General features: G+C 38.6%; 1 protein-coding gene across 3 annotated transcripts in view; it reads left to right on the top strand.

Annotated features, from left to right (window-relative positions):
- The first annotated feature begins 3,156 nt into the window (after positions 1-3,156).
- Positions 3,157-22,851, top strand: part of rap1b (RAP1B, member of RAS oncogene family) — a 52,237-nt gene continuing 32,542 nt past the window's right edge. Inside the window, exon 1 of one of the 3 annotated variants that reach the window (XM_079623665.1) lies at positions 3,157-3,325. The gene's annotated coding sequence lies outside the window, so the exon portion shown is untranslated. Of the gene's footprint in view, positions 3,326-8,796; positions 8,808-20,273; positions 20,383-22,851 lie in introns of those variants that run through there. The other 2 variants (XM_079623667.1, XM_079623666.1) reach the window with 2 other exon arrangements.

Genomic DNA, 22,851 nt, shown 5'->3' with positions numbered 1-22,851 from the left:
TGAAAAGCCTATATCAGCCAAAGCTCAGTTTTATGAGGGGAAGAGACAGAGCAAGATAAAAACAAAGAGAAAAAGAGTGTGATGCTGATGAGGAGAGAAAAATAATCAGCTGCCCAGCCCACTGACATGGTTTTAAACCTGTTGTTACTTCAGCAGGACGATGACGTAATTTTCTTCTAGAAACAAACTTTGTTGTATTATTTTCATGTTATCACTGTGAAGCTGCTTTGATACAATCTGTATTGTAAAAAGCGCTATATAAATAAAAGTGACTTGACTTACTACATTCGCCATGCCATGTGACCAACCAGCGTCAATTTTGTCACCTCACTGCCATTCACAAATCCTGTGGCCTCATGGGGAAAGTGTCCATCATATACACACTTCAGAATCTCAGCGGAAGTATGGTCATCCGGGTACTTTTTACAGTAAATTTACATCACATAATGATTTTCGCTTACTATATAGTAGAGAAGTATGTGATTTTGGATGCAACCCAGGAATTACACACTTCCTTGATTGTAATGTAGACTTGCATATTAGGTATATGGAGCAACAGTGCTCTCTTTTGGATAAGTCATAAACAGAAGTGTACACACACACAATTTGTGTATAAACTCTCTTAAGGTTCAGTGTTAATACTCTAATACTCACTTCATATTATTTCTCCCCCTTTTTTGCCCATGTAACTGAATGACAACAACAAAGAATCTAGTGGCTTCTAATTGTCATGGAGAAACTGAATGTCCATCCTGACAGGAAGACGTAGCTAAGAATAGCAAGTACTTGAGTTTCCACCCAGCCTCACAGACAGAAGTTCCTCTATACACTATTAGTCACTCCTACAGGGGCCGATCATCTCAATGCTCACTCTATTGTTATTACTTTTAATATACATAATAATATAGCAATAATACAATATAACAGTATTAACCATAAGTTGCTTGGGAAAAGATTATCTTTATTGTCCACTCGCATGGAAAATTAACTTTGGCACCTCTCCCCAAGATGGAAAATTACACAATACACATTACAAAAACAGAACTATTCATGCAGACATTCACACTCTTGCATTTGTTGCCTTATCTGCCTAATATAAAATAATTATATTACAATACATGTTGCTTGCATTGGTGCAATTTTGCTTATAATTGCTATTATATCAGCAGTTTTCCTGTAAGAAATAACACTTTAAAAATAATTATAGGATTAGTACATTTTGAATTTGCATTATTTAACCAACATCTAAATTTGATCAATCTAAACAAGGATTTGAGCATGTAAAAATTTGCATCTAACCAACATTTGTGCTCATTTAGACATGTGTTAAATAGTTTGGACGTTCAAGCGGTCTGATTAGTCTTGTAAATATTGTAAATACTGAAATTTGCCTATTTTTTTTTACAGACTTTCACAGTTTTTAATGCAAATGTTTAGCTCATGTTCCTCTTTTCCCTATTTATCTCTGCGTTTACTGGAATTGCACACAAATTGTCACATTGCACACGTCTTCTCAGTCCCCTATATTGCATTTACATATAGGCTATACATTAATCATTTGTTTTATTCTTAAATTATTTCATAGAATTATTATTATTGTAACTATTACAACTATTATACGTTTTTAAATGTATTTTTATGTTTTTAAATGTGTAATTTAATTGATCAAAAATAAAAATGAAGCTGTGGTCACATTTTTTCCTCCTATCTTTCCCCAATAGAACAATCTATTAAACCGACTGTACTTCAATCCGTCGCATCCTCATTTTCATCTGTGTAACATTAAATGTCTAAAGTGTATTTGCCTCAACCCATATCACAATTCTGAAAGCAAGCATTTAAATCTCACTCCGCTTCTCTCCATTTAGTTCAGTGGTTCAGTCTCAAATGATGCTTTCCCTTTCACCCAGTCATCCAAATGCTATGGTGGCGACATACTAATGTCGTCTTGTCTCTCAGTTTCCATGTTTAGTGAGACCAGCACACTGGTCACTGATCCGCATCTAAGGACCCCACTGATGGAATACATCTCACCCCTCATGTATAGCTTAGGGCCACATGACTGCTGGCAGAGAGGAGGGGATATAGTCCACAGCAGGGAGTGGGCCTGCATTCCTGATGCCAGAGAGCATACTTGGCATTCCTGGCTTCTCCTAGTTGCTCTCAATGAGCCATTTGACTGGCGCTGAGGATTTTTTTCCCCCAGAGTGGCAGAGTCAGCCTCTGACGAATGAGAGTTGCTGCTCTGGGAGAATAGGAGACCATTCATGCCATGCTGGGACTAGAATGATGCCATTGAAATGTAGCATGCACCATGGAAGATGTTTAAACGTGTCTTGTCTCAATTCACTGGGATTTGGGTTGTTTTTGGATATCATAAGATAATATCAAATAATTACTTAACTATCGCATAAACATGTAAACACTAACAGAAAAGCACCAAAAATATCTATATTTGGGTGCAGTCTCTTGAATTTTCCAATTATCTTTTTTACAAAATGTGTTTCTTTGTCACTCAATATGGGACAACCATGTCAGGTACAAGAATTCAGTCAAATATGTTATAAAAAATACTAAGAAATATATAATTCGCTGAAATAAATTAAATATTTTGAAGTCTCACCCTGTCAGGACATAGCACTTTTTCTTTAATAAAAGACGTTTATAGTTGTTCTTGCTGCATATACATATATATATATATATATATATATAGATAGATAGATAGATAGATAGATAGATAGATAGATAGATAGATAGATAGATAGATAGATAGATAGATAGATAGATAGATAGATATGCTAAATATATATAACATTATTTTATTCTATATGAAGTCTGTCAGTAATGTTTAAATGTTCTTTTTAAAACAGCAAAGTACATTGGCACTACCTTTCTTTTTGGGATATGGTATAGGCTATCATTGTAAGGCAGTGTTTTCTGGATATAGGGCCTATAGTATTTTTGGAAATACCTTGAAATTACATGGTATAGGCTATAGGTAGCAGCATGGTATCACCATCGGATGCATTCACATTCCATACTACGCCACAGTACTTCAGAATTCTTTCCTTATCTTGTACTGTAAGTAGCCTACTGTACATGTCTATCAGCAGCACTGTCATTTCCATGTGCCACATTTAGCAGCGCTCGTTCTCCGTTTCCCGTTACGCTCAATTGTAGGCAGAGCTAGGGAGCCTATGGTGCTGAAACCGAGGCTGTAACGTCATGCTCGACACTAAACCTCACCCACCCTCCCAGAGGCGAGCAGCTCTTTCACAGGCACAGGCGCAGACGGACTGACTGGCTGGAGCTGGAGCGGATTGCTGTAAGTATCGCATTTGCGCGATATTCTATGGCATTACAGTCGCAACGGCGCGTGTATTGCGCGGGAACTGTGAGGGGATTATGATGTCACGGTTTGATTGATACATTGTAGCGGCTGAACGGCGGAATGTTCCAATGTTGCAAAGCAGACCGGCAAAGGGTTTGCGGAAGAGCAGCTCAGATGTCTAGAATATGGCGGAGCTGGAGTGAAACAATTCAACTCCTTAGATTTACCAGACTCCGCTTTAGGGCGAGAAAAATCGCTGGGAAGTTTGTGTTGAAGCGCGCGAGGTTAACGGCGTTGTGTTGCCTTGAAGAATGGCGTTTTTTGTTGTTTCATGCCCACGGCAGGGTGGAAGTTATAGCGGAAATGGAAAAGTTGTACGAATGAGTAGTTTAACGAAGCACTGATTATCAGATTCAAACCGTTAAAGCAACATTTTTCGACATGGTTTACGTAAAGAGATGAGTAAGGAGTGTCCGGCATTGTGATAAAAGGCACATTTAGCGCTTCTAGTGCAGTCTTTCCTTCTAGATTTGACTGATTACCGGCCCCGCCTAGTTCTGTTCTGTTCCTCAGTCGAGGGAGATGACTACTTCATTCAAGAAGAATTGGAGAAAATGAGACTCGGTTTTCTTTCACGTTGGATTGACTGTCAGATCACGGAGGAATACTTTGGACTCGTGCTTTTCAGGGTCACGAAAATAATTATTAAAAACACCCATGTTGCATTCCACTTCGTAGACCAGAAAACATCACTGGGCCCCTTATAGACTCCTAGTTGGATGTGACATTTTGAATATTGTCCTTTTAAGAAGAGATATGAGACTGAAGTCGCTGAAAGAGGTTGTTAAAGAAGATCCTGTTGCTTCTCCATGCATTTTTAATGGCTTGATCTTTAATGACGGGGCTCTTGTGAAATTATAACAGCCTTTCTCCAAAGGTGTCTTTACACAGGCTGCTCTGAGGTGGCTTTGTGTCTGCTCTGAAGCATGTATAACAATGCCATGTCAAATAAATAACAACTAAAATATGATAGTAGCTTCCACCTCATGTTGCTGCTTTGCTTCTTTGTAATGAAATGCAGCATCAGTGCAGCATTAAAGGGGTAGTTCACCAACAAATTAATGCCATTAATTAATCGCCCTCATGTCATTTCAAACCCGTAAGACTTTAACTTATCTTCGGAACACAAATGAAGATATTTTTGATGAAATCCGAGAGCTTTCTATTCCTCCATTGACAGCTATGCAACTAACACTTTGATGCTTCATAAAGTTCATAAAGAGATCGTAAAAAATAATCCGTATTATTTGAGTGGTTTAGTCTGAATTTTCTGTCGAGACTCGATCACTTGATACGATGAACAGATTGAATTTAGGGTTTTATTCACAAATAAACATTCATCAGTTTGCACTTCAGTTGTGATAAACGGAAGCTCGAGCATGTTCGCTTGACGTGCAAGAACCAATGAGGTTCATTATAATGTTTCGCAGCACGTTTGAGCTTCTGCATTAACCAATGAGGTTCATTCTCATTTACGCAGCACGTTTAAACTTCTGCATGAAGCGTCAAAGTGGTAGTTGCATAGCAGTCAATGGAGGGACAGAAATCTCTCAGATTTCATCAAAAGATCTTCATTTGTGTTCTGAAGATGACCGAAAGTCGTACGAGTAATTAAGACGAATTTTCATTTTTAGGTGAACTAACCCTTTAACGTGCAGCCATTTACTATTCTTCAGTTAATTTTTGTGGGCAAATTTAAAAGAACACGACGACTTTTTGTGACTTGGCTTATTCACCGTATCCCCCAGAGTTATATAAGTCCATACATACTCTTTTCATCTCCGTGCGTGCCGTAACTCTGTCTGACGCACCCACCTCTAGCCTAGCTTAGCACAAAGACCCAATAAGTGAAAAAATAACGCCAACATTTCCCTATTTACATCATGTTGTGATTTGTATAGTCACAGCGTGCACAAATCAGCTATCTTCAAACCGTATACATACTGGGAACTATATTCTCAGAAGGCGAAGCACTGCTACTTCTGCGGAGTGATTTGCTCGCAGCACCTGAGAAGCCCCGAGGTGAGGAGCAGTGAGTTCGCTCAGAGTGTTGCGCTAATGACTCCGCCCAAGTAGCAGTGCTTCGCCTTCTGAGAATATAGTTCCCAGTATGTATATGTTTAGAAGATGGCTGTGTCTCATGTGACCTTGTTATTTGTACACGCTGTGACTATACAAATCACAACATGTAAATGGGAAAATGTTGCCGTTATTTTGTCACTTATTGGGAGCAGTATGCTAGCTGGAGCCGTTTACCTCCAGTGTTTGTGCTAAGCTAGGCTAGCGGTGGGTGCGTCAGACAGATGTTACGGCACACACGGAGATGAAAACGGTATGTATGGACTTGCCTAACTCTGGGGGATACGATGAATAAGCTAAAGTCCCATAAAGTAGGCGTGTTCCTTTAAGTAATATTCAAAAGGAATCCGTGTGATCAGGATTTTCACATGAGGGTTTCCTATGCAGATTTTCCTACTTAGATGCCACTAATTTTCAGGTACTCGAATTTGCCGCACTGACCAACAGAAAGCTGCTTGGTTAATTTCTATTATCACTGTAAAGCTGCTTTGAAACAATCCATACTGTTAAAAGCGCTCTCCTCATTAAAAATTTCCCCTCATTGTATTTCTATATTCATTAGTTCATAGCATTATTTTTTGCAGTTGCATTTTGTGTAAATGCATTTATGCCACCTTGTGTAATTTGTGTACATGCAGCCTTTGTGCCGCCTTTCCGTGTAAAATGGCTCTATTTAGGGTTCGTGGAATATATGTGACACATTGTGCAACTGCTAACCAAGTACATATCATTTCCTGTTTTTGAGAAAACACTTGTCATTCCCAATCATGGAAAAGTAGACAGCAATATATCTGTCACTGCTCTAGGCAGATAAGTGTATGGCACCCTTACATTTCCTGTCTCAAAACTGTTGTCAATTCACTAACTTTGTGTGAGTGTATTCAGTATTCACGAGTTAATTCACTTAATTTTTGTCATTTCTACTTATGCCATCTTAATAGGCTATAAGTAGATCAAGTTTAAAAATAATTAAGTTTCTATAATGTAAGTTTAAAAACAATTCTCTGTAATTTATACATTTGAACATAATTTGTCAGAATTCTCAAATTGAGAGGCCAAGCTTGTTACAATACCAATTCTTAGCACAGATCTTTTTTGGAGTGCTGGGTCGCGACGACCTAACCCTACTGGGGTCTGACCCCGATCCTGTCCCTCCTGGAGCGAGAGGAAGGAAATCCCCGTGATAGTGTGTCCTCTTGGGCACAGAGGAATGCCGGTCTGTTGGCTCTGTTGAAAATAACAAAATGAAGAGATGGACTTCCTCTCAAAGAAGGCCACCCACGCTTTGAACACCTTTTAAAAACCTGGGTTCAGTCCTGGAAGAAACGTCTTTAGATAGTGCCACGTCAGCTTTGATGTGTCGATTTCAGGTGTATCGCTTTCGTGTTGTAGTTCTTGGTTGTTTTGTATAATTATAGTCTCGATTGTTGCGGTTGACAGTGTGGTTCTTGCTTTGAGCTGTATCAGAACATCCCAGCAGCGTTCTTGTGGGAGTCAAACCGAATGCAAACAAACATGGGGTCTGTCAGGGAAGCAAATATCTCTGACTTTGTAAATGGCAGTTCTAATACAGCTGTCGGGGCTGATTCCTCTGGAGGGCTGTGTCAGAATAACCAGCCTGCTAGCCTGAATTACGCTCGGTATTTGTCTAGTGTCACTGTATTTAGGGGTCCGTAACCCCATCTTCAGATTAATGGTTGATTTTGTTTGTTTTTTCAATTTTAGATCCTTAAACTTTACCTTTTGAGCCCCCGATATTGAATATTGAGGATTGCGAATAGCTACGATGTTAGTAAGCTGTGTGGTTTCCCACCAAGGCTTTGACATTTGACTAGGAAACAGAATAGCATTTTGAAGCCAGTAATGAGATGACAAAACATTAACTGCCAGTTGTCGGTAACCGTTTGAGACTTTTAGAGGAACCAACTGAGCAGAAAGGAAAGGAGATGCTCTGGAGAGGAAGAGCATGACAGTTTGGGGAAAAGAAGGCTGTTGGCATCTCTCAGCGAATTGGACCACTTCCTCTTTAGGCCAAAGGGCCTCATGAAACCTGGTGGCCCTGTCATGTCTTCCTTCCTCCTTTTAAAGTCATGTGATTATTGTGCGAGACCGAGCGAATGTAAAGATAGCTTATGTATCCATTTGGGTTGGTTCGGATATTTAAATATATATATATTTTTTTTCAATAGTTCAGTATCAGCTGGCTCTCAGTGTAGAAAACAGAACTGGCTCTCAAGCAGTTTCCAAGGGTTACTGAGCTAATGTGGTGTAGCTCAGCTTGACGCTCACGTTTTCTAACGCTAATCCCAAAGCAATTCCACAATCTATTCCCACACATCATTGTCCTCATTTAGGCGTGTAAGCCATGACTGATGACTGTGTCAGCGATTTGTGACTGTGAGAGATTGGGACCTTTTCTGAGTCTATGATTCAGAAATAGACATTACAATGAAGTTTATGATCAAATTGAAATTCAGATTTTTGTTATTGTTTTTTATGTGCACTGCCATTCACAAGTTGTGGGTCTGTTTGTATATATATATATATATATATATATATATTACAAAATATTTATATTTCAAATAAATGCTGTTACTTGAACATACATTTTTCAGGAATCTTTGATGAATAGAAACTTATCAAGACTTTCACAATAATATTAAGCACCACAACTGTTTTCAGCATTGATAATAATAATAATTGTTTCTTGAGCATTAGAATACTTTCTAGAGGACCATGACACTGAAGACTGGAGTAATGGCTGCTGAAAAATCACAGGAATAAACTACATTTATAATATATTGAAAATTGAAAAAGTTATTTTCAATTGTAATAATATTTCACAGTATTACCATTCGTAGTGTACTGTATTTTTCGTCAAACAAATGCAGTAGTGTAAGAGACTTCCTATAAAACATTGAAACCCCAAACTTGAACAGTAGTGTATGTTACTTTTAAAGGTTTTCAGGCACTATTGCTTTTTTTGTTGTTGCTTTTCCCCCTTGTTAGTTAAAAGGTTTTGGAGCATTGAAATGTACAGTTTGAAAAAACTCAGAACTGATTACCAGCTCTGGTGACATTTGTAGTCTCGAAGTTTATATTTGAGAAATGTCTTGTGTCACAAGGTCAATAAATAACAGCCTAAATAAATAAATATGAATAAATAAAAAAAGCCTACAAATGTTCTAAATGTTAGTTTATTCTTATTTTGCCAATTATTTTAAATATTAGATCTCTCACCCATCCGTTATGATGACACCATCTGTTATAGGCTGAGATCTGATTTAGAAATGTACAATGAAATGGTTTGAGCAACAAGTTCATGAAGCGGATTGCTCATTTGTCTTCAGAGTATTATGCGTGTGTAAATGCATCCCTGGGGTCTATATGCTGTAGTCAGTCAGACGTCAGATGCCCTGCCATGTGTTGACATTTGACACTAGAGGTTGGGCTGAGTTCTCATTGATCTCGTCTCCCGTTGTTCCTTTTCCTTCCATAATCTGCCTCCCGACTCGTTGTTTTCCAGTCTCTAAGCGGCTTACTGGTTCTAGCAATAGAAATTGTGTTATTGCCTTAGTCTTAGTGACAATGTTTTGACAGGGGATGTTTGACATCTGCCCTTTGAGCCAGTGTTCGTAATTGTTCTGGGCATCAGTTGCCTTGTAGTTTAGTGTAACCACATCAGAAGTGGGGGGAAAGCTGCTTTGACAGCATTTGCTAGTGCAGATCTTTTTGTCTTTACGTTTTAAACAATAGTTTGCCGTTTGGAGCTTTCATTTAGACACCCAAACCCATAATATGGCTTTCTTTCTTCCTTGAAACACAAAAGGACATGTGTTGCAGGATATTCACGCTGCTCTTTTACATACAATGAAAGTGAATGGTGACCAAAAATGACAAAATGGCCACTCAAAAAATGAGGAAAAAGTAACATCGTACCATGTTTGATGTCAGTGATGAGAAATGTCATTGCTTTTATTAAATATACGAATATTCAATTTTGCGCAAATGCAAATTGCATGAATGAGATTTGAGAGCTACGACGAAGGGCACAATAGTGAATAACTATTTAAATTTCAAATGACTTCAGAAGACTAGGAATATAGTGCATGGATCCACCATCCACTTTTATTGTATGGAAAAGAGCAGCATGAACATCATGCATAAGATCTCATCTTTTCTTTTTAGTCTGCGAAAGAAAAAAAAGGGGTTTTGGAATGAGAGGAGGGTGAGTAAACGGTGACAGAATTTTCATTTTCTGTTTCTGTGAACAGAATTTTAGACCGCACTGGTTGAGAGGATGTGAGAAAAAGAACAAATGTTCACTTTGGTAAGTCATTTTAGATGCTTTCTCAGCAGAGCCCCCACCGATTTGTCGCATCAGAAGCAAACGCGTGATTGTGAAACCATGATTGCTACTCCATGTTTGTTTTCACTCATTCTCTTTGACAGCCTGTAACCTAGGTGAGTTGATTGACTTGCAAATAACATGCTGGGATTCAACGTGGATTTTGACAGGGCCAGTAAAAACTACATAATTTGCCAAAACAAAAGCCTTTTCTATCTGTCACATGGGCCCTGTGAGGACACTTTTCAAGCTGTTTTTAATGTTGCTGTAGCTCAGATCAAAAAGTTTAGCATGCTAGAATTGTAAGCCCTTACATTGGCTCGATCATCATCATCAGTGTTTTGACATTCATAATCATTGCTCATAATGAGCCTTTTGTGTATTAGTAGGTCTAAGTTCTGATAGATAATTTGGCACCATTAGATTTCTTTTGAACTGGCTGAAAAACAATTAATAGCAAACAGTGAGTCAGACTGCTCAAAGTTCACCCATTGATATCTACGTCATTGTACCTTTTATTTCAGTCCGTCTCTGATGTAATGGCCCTTGTGTTTGTTCCTAGAGATGATTGCATGGTTTCATCAAAATTTGAGTTTGAAAAAAGACAACAAATACAGCGTTTGTTTTCATCCCTGCTGTGGTTTGTGTTAATTACAGACAAGAGACCAGTTTATGTAGTCATTACCACTAGACTGTGTTGCTTTGACACAGATTTTCTGCAGGCTATGAGTTGCTATGCTAAATTAGCCAGAGCTTTGATAGCGCGTCTGTAGTCAGCTGCTAGCTGAGGTGCTAATAACTTTGCTGGCTGCGTATTGACTCCATGACAGCTGCTGCACCTTTGGTTTTCAGCGTTTGTGAAGTCTGGTGTATCTCTCTCACCTGTAGCCTTATCCACCACAACTGGGGTTCAATTCTGCATGGGGTTGTTTCACTTTGTGGCGGATTATTATGGTCATTTTTACTGACTGGTTCTAAATGCCAATAGCTATAGGCCGATAGTTATTTTTATGTTATGGTTGATATCATTTTTTATTATTATTTTGTCTAAAAAAATAATAATGATCAAAAGTAAACTAAAATCAATCATTTCAATTCTACAATGAGTTTAGGAATCACAATATTACAAAACTACGGTATGAAAAATGGAATTTAAATATGTTACTAAATTATTGGTGTTTTTACAATTAACTTTGAGTGTTAGATGATGACATAATTTAATGGAAAATATGGGAAATGTATATCCAGTATTGACCAATGTCGATAAAAGATCTCTTGAATTTTATCCGATAAACAATATGATACTGATGTATTGTGCATCCCTATTTTATAACCAAATGAATCTACATGAGGTGAAAACTAGGGGTCAAAACATTGGTTTTTCAATAACCAATGCCAATACCCATATCAAAAGTGACTGATATAATGCATATATAATCATACGATAGACAGAAATGGGTAGATTAGTAGTAGTAGTAGTAATGTAACATGACATTTGCATTACACTGCACTGCTTTTCCATTGTTTTTCTATGTAAATCTTCTAGACAGACATGTTTGACCGCTGAGCTCACGCCTCACGTCTTTTGTCCCATGCATGACATGCGGCGCACAAGTTTAAAGATGTTCCACTTTTTTTTTTAAACGTGCCTCAAGAGCTTGCTTGTTTTCTGTTCCATGACCTCCGTCTTGTGTTTTTAAATGCATTCTGTGTGAATGGCTCCTTTGAAGTCCGTAAGTCATTGTCTTCTGCTGAAGATTTTTTCTAGAAATGTTGCAAGTTAGCCTAAATGTTTAAACCGACATCAAAATACACATTACGTTTGTGTGTTACCACTTACTGAGAGAAGTGACTCCTGCTGAAAACCCTGCAAAAGCTTCAAGAGTTTGTTTTATTTATGGCTCTATAGTGAAGAGATTTTGCTCAAAGGAACCCACTGCAGAGAATAAAAGCTGGTATGATCGCCTGATGGGTTTCATCTGGGCACTTGTCTTCAGGGACATGGGAAACACTTAGATGGAACCTGCAACACAAAGCCCAGCTTAAAGGATTCCAAGGACCCTTTAATCACAGTGGATATTGACCGGTTTCTCTGCATTTATGTTGCTTATGGCAGTTTAGGGAGGCCTTACACATGAGAAGGAGACCAAATCTAAGTCAGGGTCAGAGGTCAGGCTTTGGGCCTCCTGTGTTTATGGGGTTACAGGTCATGGTAGCGACCCATAAAGCCATTTTTTTTATACTCAACCTCAATAAAATAATAGATTGTGGGAAATTTAAAAGGATGGTGTTGAAGAATTCCCATGTTGAAGGCTGGTTTTATAGAGTCTTCAAGGAGTAACGACGTCCCTTTTCAGGGACTAAATTAAAGCATTCAAATCCCAGACACATGATACCATTAGGGAAGTACTCAGAAGTCATCATATTTTCAATTCCGGAGATGCTAAGGGCACAGAAATTACAAGCTATGCTTTTAAAGAATAGGTAGAGAAAAGCAGAACACGGGATTTGGGGAAGTTTTAGTTAGTTTTGAGAAGCAGCATCATTAAAGATGTGACACTTCATGCCGCAAAACCAGGCGCAGTGTAATGTCCATAGACATTCAGTTTGCATTCCTTGTGATCCCAACTGGATTGGAAATTGTCACTGAATCCAATTTATTTCAAATGCATTTTATTTTAGTTTTTATTACGTGACTATTTTATAATTCCTTGACATATTTTTTATGTTTGTTTACTTTTGTATTTCAATAATAACAAAACAAATCTATATAAAACGTTGAGCCTTGGTATATTGTAGCAACATTACAGTTTGTAGCTGCAGTTCCCTTTAAAATGTGGGCTTGATTATAGATACGCTTGTAGATTTGTTATTTGGCTAATCCAGTCTGCTACTCTAATTGGTAGCTGTGTGCTCAGGCCAGTTGTTCTTTTGTTTGGCTTTCTAAATAGACGTCCTTTAAACAGCTCTGTGGATTTTAAATGAATCCCAGCATCTTCAGATAGACTCAGGCACTGTTTAGCACTCTACTGTAGAGCTCTCGTGTATGTGCGCGACCCATTCATGTGTATATGAGTCTCTCTGTTTGCGCATTTGCACATCTTTTGAACGCCAATCTCTTTTATGTTTTAAGTTGCTTTTTTTTCCCAGCTCCAATGAGTAGCACGCTCATCTCGCCGGGGATGTGCGCACGTGCACGTGCACGTATATTTGCATGCGAGACTTATTTGTACGATGCCTCACGCCACGATTTACCTCCCGCTTGCCTCTCTTGTCGAAATATCAGTTGACTTTTTCTACAGAGTGACGTTCAGACTCCCTCCGATGAATCCCGTGGGAGAACGTGGTGCTTCTCTCCACACTCCTCAGAATAGCAAAGCTAACCACCCCTGCAGATCCCAGCAGTCTGTTCAGCTCTGAGAAAAGAAAGCAGCCAGGCACCAGCAGGCACCAGCAATCCCGGCTGACTGACTGTCTTTCCTCTGCTGTCCTCCTAATTCCATTTGCACTGGAATGGACTGAATTACTTTGTTTGCTAAAAACATACTTTTATTTAATGATAGTTTTAATTATTCATCTTCCTGGGACCGTAAATGGAATTGATTTGGACCTGCATTTTGAACATAATTAGCTTAATGATCGCTGTTTATTACTGCACTTCTGTTTGCAAAAGCTGACGCAACACTTTCTTTTTTGCATAGGAATTTCCCTCTGGCTGTGGATTTTTACTGATGTGTCAGGGCGTAACATCCATTAAAACTAGAAGGCACACTTTTCAATTGTCCTCAGTCTCATTGTCATTTTAATATAATTGAATGTGAAAATATTTGGCCATCATTCGACAAACTAACTAACCGGCCCAATCAGAAGTCGCCTACTGTGGCTAGCACCCAAGAACGACTTGCAAATGTTACGCCGCCAACTAATTAATATTCATGAGGCAAGCCACAGTTGATCTTATAAAGAGTTTCTTCCACTTTTTAGAACACACCTGCTGATGTGGATCCTCGAATGACATCTCGTTGTAATTGTACAATATTGCAGCCAAGTCGTTTATTGATTGCTCTACGCTAAAGCACACCGCAGACTCGAAATTTCCAAATTAGCCTGACTGATAGTTTTCCCTTAGCTTCAGACATTTTAGGTACAAATCTGTCTTTAAAAAAAAGACCATGATGAAGCATATTGCCATCAAGTGACAAGTGGAGTTATAGCTCCTTCCTCAAATCAGACTCCCATTCTGATTGATTATTGAACACTGTATCTTCCCAGTCATAATTGATTGTTGTTTTTATAAATGTTTGGAACATGCTTCTTTGTCAAAAAAGAATGGTAAAAGCACATTTAGGGAACTGAGGAGTTCATTTTCACTGGTTGAGTGTGGAAATCCCCAATAAGTTCCTGTATATATTGAGGTTTATATTTCTTTTTCCAGTTTATCGCTTTTCATTTTTTAAAAGCATTCTCTCAGCCATTGAGAAATGTTTGTACCAGTTTTTTCAATATACCGGCTCATTGAAAAAACGTTGATCTACCTATGTCATTGCAGAACTCCAAAAGCATACTTATACACACAATTCATTGCAGCTTTCATCTGAAATAAACACTAGTGCCAGTAAATCACCAACAACTTTTATCTTTTCACACATATTATGATTACAGAGGCAGATTATCGATGCATAAATGTGTATTTTTGCATACTTCCTTGCACAATACTCAAAACACTTTTACCATAGTGCATGCTTTGTAAGCTAATGCATTTTGATGTTAGTATTACATAACCAGATTCTGGTGGTAAACCTGCTCTGTAACTAAAGAAAAAATATATTTTTAACGCTATTGTTTAGGTTTTGTTTTGGTGGTACTTAATTTTCAAACGCAATAGCCTATAGCGCATTGACCTTTTAGCGTCACCAAAGTCCCTTTCAAGGAAAGTCTGTTCAGTCGGCAGCCATATTTGCAATGTCTCCGGGCAGCTATTTCGGGCAATTAGGACGAAGTCCAATCTATTTGAATGGGGAATCCTGAAATCTCAAAAACTGTAAAATCGGACATGAACTGGCCCATAAATGTTGTTTCTTATGCTCAAATGTTGTTTTAAAAAGCTTATTTTTCAGGCTAGACCCGCCAAAGCGCATGTTCAGTCTTAAGCGCGAGTCTCAGGTTTCTAGATTTTAACTGCAGCTACAGTGAAACAATGACTTTACCAGTCAGCGATTGGCTCTTTTATTTAGAAGGCTAAATAAATTATTTTGGCTCTTCTCAATAAATTGGCTCTTTTATTTATATAGTATTCCGCCATTTTGCGCTGCAATTTATCCAAATAAGTAATAGGAGTAACCGTCTGTAGTCTTTGGCGTCACTTAGCGAACTTTTCATTTTCGTATTGCCAAGATACTTACAAACACCAGCTTAATAAAACATTGGCAGATTCAGGTTCCTCTGATGAAACTGAACATGATTTTAGTTCCACTCACTGAACATTTCACTTTGAAAATTTCATGTGGCAACAGGCATATTTTCAATGAGCCTGTTATTTTGTTTGTTTTTACTGCTGTCTAAAATGGTTTTACTTCAGTATTTCAGGTGGTCTGGAATTATGGCAAGATGTTTTTTTGTTTTATTCTATGAATTGATTTTTATTTTTAGTGCTCTGCCTCCAAGTTGAGAGACTCAGTTCAGCAGCATCTTCTTTTTTTTCTTCTTCTCGAAACAGGCAGGCAGGGTAGAATTAAAGTTCAATCCTCTTCATCTGCCTTGGACAGTATCTTTTCATCATCTTGCACAGTGGGTGTTCACTTAATCAGAGCGGGGAGAAATGTCACTGCAGAATCAAATGTCAATCTTCTGAAATGGGGTGGGTGTTTACTGTCTTTTTGAGACCAGTGGGCGTGGCCTGGGTTCTGAGATGGGGGTGTGGCCTGGGTTCTGAGATGGGGGTGTGGCCTGATAGCTCTACAATTGGGTGTGTGGTCTGTGTGTTTTGAGACAGGGTGGGTGTGTTCATAGATAAGGTGGGTGTGGTCTACATACTTAATATTACACATCCTGTAGTCCAGCTGTAGTGATGCGTTTATCTGTGGAGACTTTGTTCATTTCCCTTTTGTGAAGCATTGCAGTATGTTCTGAAGATTTAAGCAGATATAACAGAGAGGAAACTGATGTTCGTACTGAGTGTGAAGTGCCATATTTACAAGCCTCTGTCAAGTCCTTGATTCGAATACAAGCTCTTATATGTCTGACAGATGTCTTAAACTGTATCTAGGGACTCTATGATACTGGTGAGCTAAAATGTAGATTGCATTTTTAATAATACATCTCATGGCTTGATGTTTGGATAGACTTCAAGGGATTGTTTAGCCAAAAATGAATATTCTGTTATTATTTACTTGCGTTCAAGTTGTTCCAAACCCATATGACTTTTCTTTTATTGTGAAGCACAAAAGTAGATGTTTCGCTGAATGTTCAAACTGCTCTTTCCATGTGCTGGATGAGGCTGTGGAGATTAAAAAATGACAAAAAAGCGTCCTAAACGTGGTTTAAATGATTTTTACGATATTTTTTCCAAGATTTCCGAAGCTGTACGATAGCTTTGTGTAAGGAACAGAACAGACCAAACTTTTTTTTGCCAACAACCAATCATTTTTTTGACAACCAAGCATTTTGGCATCATTTACAGAAAACTTGGTGCGACTTCAAAATTGGGAGATTTCAGTGCATAACGTCATTTGGTGAACATTCCTTCATTTCTTTATATCGCAAAATATTGCAGTAATAGTAAATATCGCAATGTGTGAACAGCCCCTTATTGTATGCAAAAAAGCAGTGTACACACATTCTTCTAAACTTCTCCTTTTGTGTTTCACGGAAGAAAGAAAGTCATACAGGTTCTTAACAATGTGAAGGGGTGTAAATAATGGCAAAATGTAAATTTTGGGGGAACTATCTCTTAGCGATACTTCTAAACGAACTAAAAGGAGAAATGTTGTGTGAAATGCAAGCTAATGTATGAAGCCTCCATTAGCCCAAGCATTTCATCTGAAACATAAAGAGACTAATTTAAGGGCTGACATTAAAAACTCATTAATGTCTTTCTCTCTCATCCATAAGCATATAAACACACCATCTTGCATAATTTCTGTTGCCATTATACTCTTCTCACGGCGGCTGGGTTTTGTAGAGCGTGCCAGTCCGCCAAGAGCATATCACTTACTGAATTCATTTCTGAGTGGATTCGGGTTTCAGGGTTCCAGATCCAAGAGCAGATGAGTGATCAGTGCTCACGAGAGCTTTCTTATGCAAAGAACCACGAGATGCTGGCAGTGAATCAGTGCCTGTCTCATGTGCGGTCATGTCCCCTCTGATGACATCACCTGCGGGAGTCGTGCATGCACACGCTCGGCTATGTTTGGCATTCTGCTCACACACGCATACCCATGTATGTCAGAAAGATTAAAGAAAAGGAAGAGAACGGTGCAGAGTAATAATGTGCGAGTGTTCCTTGTTTATTCTCCATCACACATTGTCTTAGTCTCCCCCTCTCTCTCTCTTTCTCCTCCTCTTGTGTCCTCGGTCTTCAGTCACACACTCTTTAGGTCAGTGTGTTAGACAGCCTGGCTTGCTGCCAGGGGCTGTTGTCGAGGTAAGGACTCGTAGATCTGCTCTCGCAGTCTGGAATGGGAAAAATAAACACAATAACCACAACCTAACTCCCCCACTTCTCTCGCTACCGTGTCAATTTCTTTCCTAACCAGAGTATTGCAGACTATTCGGTTCTTGCACAGGCATTTTAAGGAAAGGTTAATGGAAAATGGATGTTCCTTGTTTTTTTTTTTTTTATGTAATATATGGGTTCTGTCTACAAGTCCACCCAGGCCATTTATGGATTTTCTTTCTCTTTCAAATTTCTGATATTTAAACACTGTCCAATACAGATAAGCCAATACATATTTTTTTAAGTTATGGCCAATAAGCAATAAATTGCTTCTATTAAAGTTCTTAAAGCTGCAGTCCGGCACTTTTTTGGGTTTAAAAATATAAAAAAAGACATTTTTGAAAAAAAACTTAACCAGCCAGTGTTCAAAACGATCTGCTTGCCTTACCTCGATTCAAAACGGTAAGCTTGTAATAATGATTTTAATTCCAGTGGTACTGGTGGATTTCCGCGGGAATTTCGAGCATGTCTTTGCGTCATTACGTCACTTCTGTACACATAGAGAAGGAGTCTCGGCTAGCGTGTGTGGATGATGGTGGAGATTTAGCTTAGCACTTTGTATGGCGGATCCCGAAAGTTTAAAGCGACAATCACCAGTGACAACTGGAGATTCACCAGTTGTAAAACCCAAAGACTTCGGACTTCAGATTGGCTACAGAAAAAATATATTTTTCACGTTTTGACGTGATATAAGCAATCGTTAGATTTAATCAGCATGATATAGCCTACTGCAATGCTTCCCCCCACCCCCCGAATTTGGTCAGAACAAAAGTGAATGTTACTTACTTGTTCAGATGACATTTTCCGATGAAAATTCTAATGTTGACACTTTCAAAAAGTATACTCTGAGATTGCTGATGACAGTAACGTTACAGTATCCACAGCGACGCGGCAGCCTCAATACATTGTGTTCATCCGCGCTGTTTCATGCCGATTTACTACCCACGCACAGTTAATAATTCCGCGAATAACTGCAATTGCAGATTTCTAACAGAGATGGCGACAAAGAGGAAAAACGACGGACTGCAGCTTTAATTAAATAAATTACTAAAAATGCTACAAATTAATTTAGCTACCACAACATATGAGTGCTTTGGCCTCTTATGGATGCCTGGATTTAATGGTATGTTTGAACGACAACAATGTACTAAAAACGGAAAAAAAAATTGTGTACAGATGACAACATTGGCAAAACAATCCCCGTTTACACGGATCGATGAAAACGACTAAAAATGCTGTATTATGCATGCCAGGCTAGTGACGTCACCATTTTCACAAATTAGCATTTTTGTTGATAACGGTATAGTTTTTCAGAAAACGTGCACTTTGAAATCAGTTTTTAAAAGTATGCATTTTCAGGGACACAAAATGCCTTTATGTAAATGAACGGCCAAAACACTTAAGTTTTCCGTTTTTAGTTGAAAACGGTGTTGTGTAAAAGGCCCCTAAGTTTGAACTACAGAATGTACAGAAACATACAGTATGGTCGTTTGCATATAGATGTCTTCAGGGTACAGTAGCAAAAACAGGGTCAGAGAGGGTTTAAAATCAGGTTAAACTAAATTAAGAAACCTCAGAGACTTTGGACTTCAGGGAAAAAGAAATGCTGCCCTTTTATGGTACACTCGTGCTGAGTGGGAAACTCTAATCTCGAAAGCTTTTCTGAAATTGTTTGAGGCAGAATGGAGCCCAGTGTGGAGATGAACCATAAAAGCTGCCTGTTGATTGCAGACGCATTATCTGATGTGTGCTTTGGGTTTGGACTGCCGACATCACACATCAGTGAGTCGGAGTTTCCTTATAAAGACACAAGACAGCGGTTGCATGGGGCCGCCCCCTAATTCTGAGAGGGCGCAGCTTGTGGTTTATTAGGCGCAGCTATCTGGTTTCCGTCGCTGCAGGGAGGCCTGGGAGATGGAAGGGCCTTCTGCCTAATCACAACCAGCAAGAGCTTCCTGGCACCCCTCGTCCACGTCAAAAAAAAAAAAAACGTGCCATGCAACTTCTCCTGTCAAGCTCAGATGAAGCCCTTAAATCGACCTCAGACCAGCTGCTGCTTTCCCCGCCCTCTGTTGATTGAGTGTGTGTGTGTGTGAGTTTAGTTTCTTACGCCAAACCACTACCTTCTTTTTGTTCTCCTGCATTTGGCCGTCAGAAGTGCAAGAGCAAATTCTGTAGTGGGTGTGTGTACGGCATGTGTGTCTCACATCTGGCTTCCCCATGCTTTTGGTTAGGGGCTTAAAAGGGGCCTGAAATGTAATGCACATATTTCTCAGCACAAAAATCTGTACTGTTGCAAGCTTGTTGTCTTGAATATAGTTTCACTAAATAATCTTGCCTTTGTGGGTGACTGTGTATAAACAATAGGGATGCAATGCATTCATTTGATTTGCCGTTATCACAGCTCATTCTATTCTGCGAGATTGCTAAAAATAAAAAAAAGCATATAAATATAAATTTAAACATATAAATGTATAAATATGATTGAAACAATCCACACAAATCCAGTAATTAAACCTGCAATTTTATTTTGTGCAATCTTTTAACACGTTAACCATAAAAAAATAAAAAAATATTTTAATCGATTTGATAGCCCTAATTAGTGCACATGACATTTAAAACAGATAACGCATCTTTATGTGCCTTATTTGTTTTTGAATAATTTATGCAACAATCACTAATGATTGCATTCATCTCCTCAAGAATGCTTATTGAAGGGCTGTTCCGGTGTTCTCTAATAGGTGCTCTGCTGTGCTGTTGATGCCCAGACTTGTTAGTTGTGAGTGTTGACTTGCTGATGACTGCATGCGAGTCAGCTGTGGCAGCACATCTTCAGGCTCTCTAGCTAGGGTGAGTGTAAAACATCTGAATGAAGACATCTTCCCTCTAGAGATCATGTAGAGACATGAACATCCGCAAAGTGGATGATACATTTCTGATATTCTGCTGCTTGTTCGCCGTGATATGTTGTAGAGCTATACAATCTAAAAAAAACGTGACAAGGGCATGGAAGTGGAACTCAGTTGTTTGGTCCATTAATATGCTTATACTTTTTGTAAATTGTTGGAAGGTGTGAGTTTAATAAGGCCAAATGTAAATTGGAGCCTTTTCCATTCTTAATCCTAATTCTATTTCCTTATTGTTCTGGAAGTGGAGTCAGTAACATGGAGAATGTTTGCATTTTTTTCCACATTTTAAAGTTGTAATGTAACAGAAGTAGCAACAGATCTTTTCTTCTGTATTTTGAATTAAACCGATGATTGAAAAAATAAATACTGTTTATAGTGCAGGGACTAGGTTCTTTCCATCAGTTGTTGATTTGGCTGGAGGCGGATCTGAATGCAAGCTTGCAGTTTATTGGAAGAAAGGGGCGGGGTTTAAGCTGGCAAAAGGACTGGAGATGTCTGTCTGAGCATTGAGTTAAAGGGATAGTTCTTCACCCCAAAAATATAAATACTGTCATTTACTTACCTTGTGTCATTCCAAAACCATAAGACGTTGGTTAATCTTCGATAAACAAATTCAAATGTTTTTAATAAACCATCGAGATTTCTGTCCCTCCATTGAAAGTCCAGGTAACCATAACTTAGAAGATCCATTAAGTTTATAGAGGTCTCGTAGAAGTACTCCATATGAATTGATTGGTTTATTTCAAGTCTTCTGAACTTGATTTATATGGGTTCGTTTTATAACATATTTTCGGATCTTTTAAGTTTTTTTTACGTGGACTTTCAATAGAGAAACAGGAACAGAAATTGTTTTATGGAAGATTAACCAAAAATCGTAGGGTTTGGAACAAAATCAAAAATAAAACGTATGCATGGATGATTTATTCATGATAAGTTCAATAAGATGCTTTTAAAAAAATAGACAGGAAATTTCCATTCCATGCCGACTTTTTGCAGTTCTAGTGACACTTTTAAAGACTCATCACAGGTCTTTAGTGATATAATTTACTTCTATTGTATCTATTACTTCTATTATATCCATCACTTCTATTGTTGGAAATTGTTCCATCATATAGTGGCATAGAATGAGTGAATGAATTCAGGATTTTAGAGTTAAGGATGACTTTACGGTTCATCCACCCTTAGAATCATGTCCTCAATCGAATTGTTTTATACTATGGTACTCAATAATACTCTGTGATCTCTTTCTCTCACTTTTTCACTCTCTCGAACATGCATTTTTAGACGCTTTAAATAGGCTATGGAAATGCTTCACAGTAAAGCTCTTTCCAGTTCAAACACACTGTATTTGCATTGATGTTATTTCTGGTGTGACGGAAAAACAGCCAGAACATTCTCAAGCATTTCAGTGCTTCCTCAGGCCAGAACCGGCAACGCCCAGGGTTTGGGGGGGGGGGATCCCCCCGGGGGTCTCTCCGCGCCCCTCTCTGAATCACTGCTCTCGGAGCTCCAGCCCTGGACAAAAGAGATGCGTCCCTGCTCTACATTCCAATGTGGAATTACACAGAGGACAATTCCATTCCCTCTGGTCTTCCTCTTCGGGCTCAGGGACCATTTGATACAAGATAGCGGGTCGGCCGAGCGGCCTGCGTAAACAACCGCATTCCACATGCAATGGAGAAGAGAGAAATGCAGCTTCTCAGGCATTGTTCCGCCCTGCCTCCTGGCCTGCTTTGATTTAACTCTGCTGCAGGAAGTGCTCGCGTTGCACTGGATTAGAGAGTGACTATAATCCGCTGAATCTGGACTGTGTCTTGTTAGCTGTCAGTCTCGGTTGTAAAGAGCTCTCACTTTTCCTCAGGAATGGGATTTATTCAGTAGGGATCATTAGCTTGTTTGTCTGTGCTTTTGTGTGAATTCTGTGACTTTCTTGTGTGGGAGGTTTCAAGCGTGTGGCCGAGACGTATCAGAAACGCATTTCAAAATAAAGTGCAGATCGTGTGCTAATGGCTCGTTATCTCAGATGTTTCGAAGTTTGAAGGAGATCTAACTCAGAAAGTACTTTCAACTTCTTTAAAGAAGTTGAATTCAAGAAAACCACTGTGAATTTCACATGCTTGAGGTCATGAATCTTATGAAATATTTGCTGAATATTGCAATCAGGGCTGGGGGAAATGTTTTACAGCCTTTATCATGTTTCAGACAATATTCAATATGAATCAATATTTAAATTTTCATTACACTTCCATTCCAAGTTTTGGAGTTAGTATGATTCCTTTTAAAGAAATTAAGTTTGATAAAATTGATCAAAAGTGACATTAAAGACATGTAATGTTGTTTAAAAAACAATCTATTTAAAATGGATGCTGTTTTTTAACTTTATATCTATCAATAATTTTGGGGAAAAGGG

Source organism: Phoxinus phoxinus, assembly GCF_949152265.1.
Source record: "Phoxinus phoxinus genome assembly, chromosome: 9".
Classification (NCBI taxonomy): Eukaryota; Metazoa; Chordata; class Actinopteri; order Cypriniformes; family Leuciscidae; genus Phoxinus; species Phoxinus phoxinus.
The sequence above is the reverse complement of the archived record's forward strand: the minus strand, read 5'-3'. Positions and strand labels throughout refer to the sequence as shown.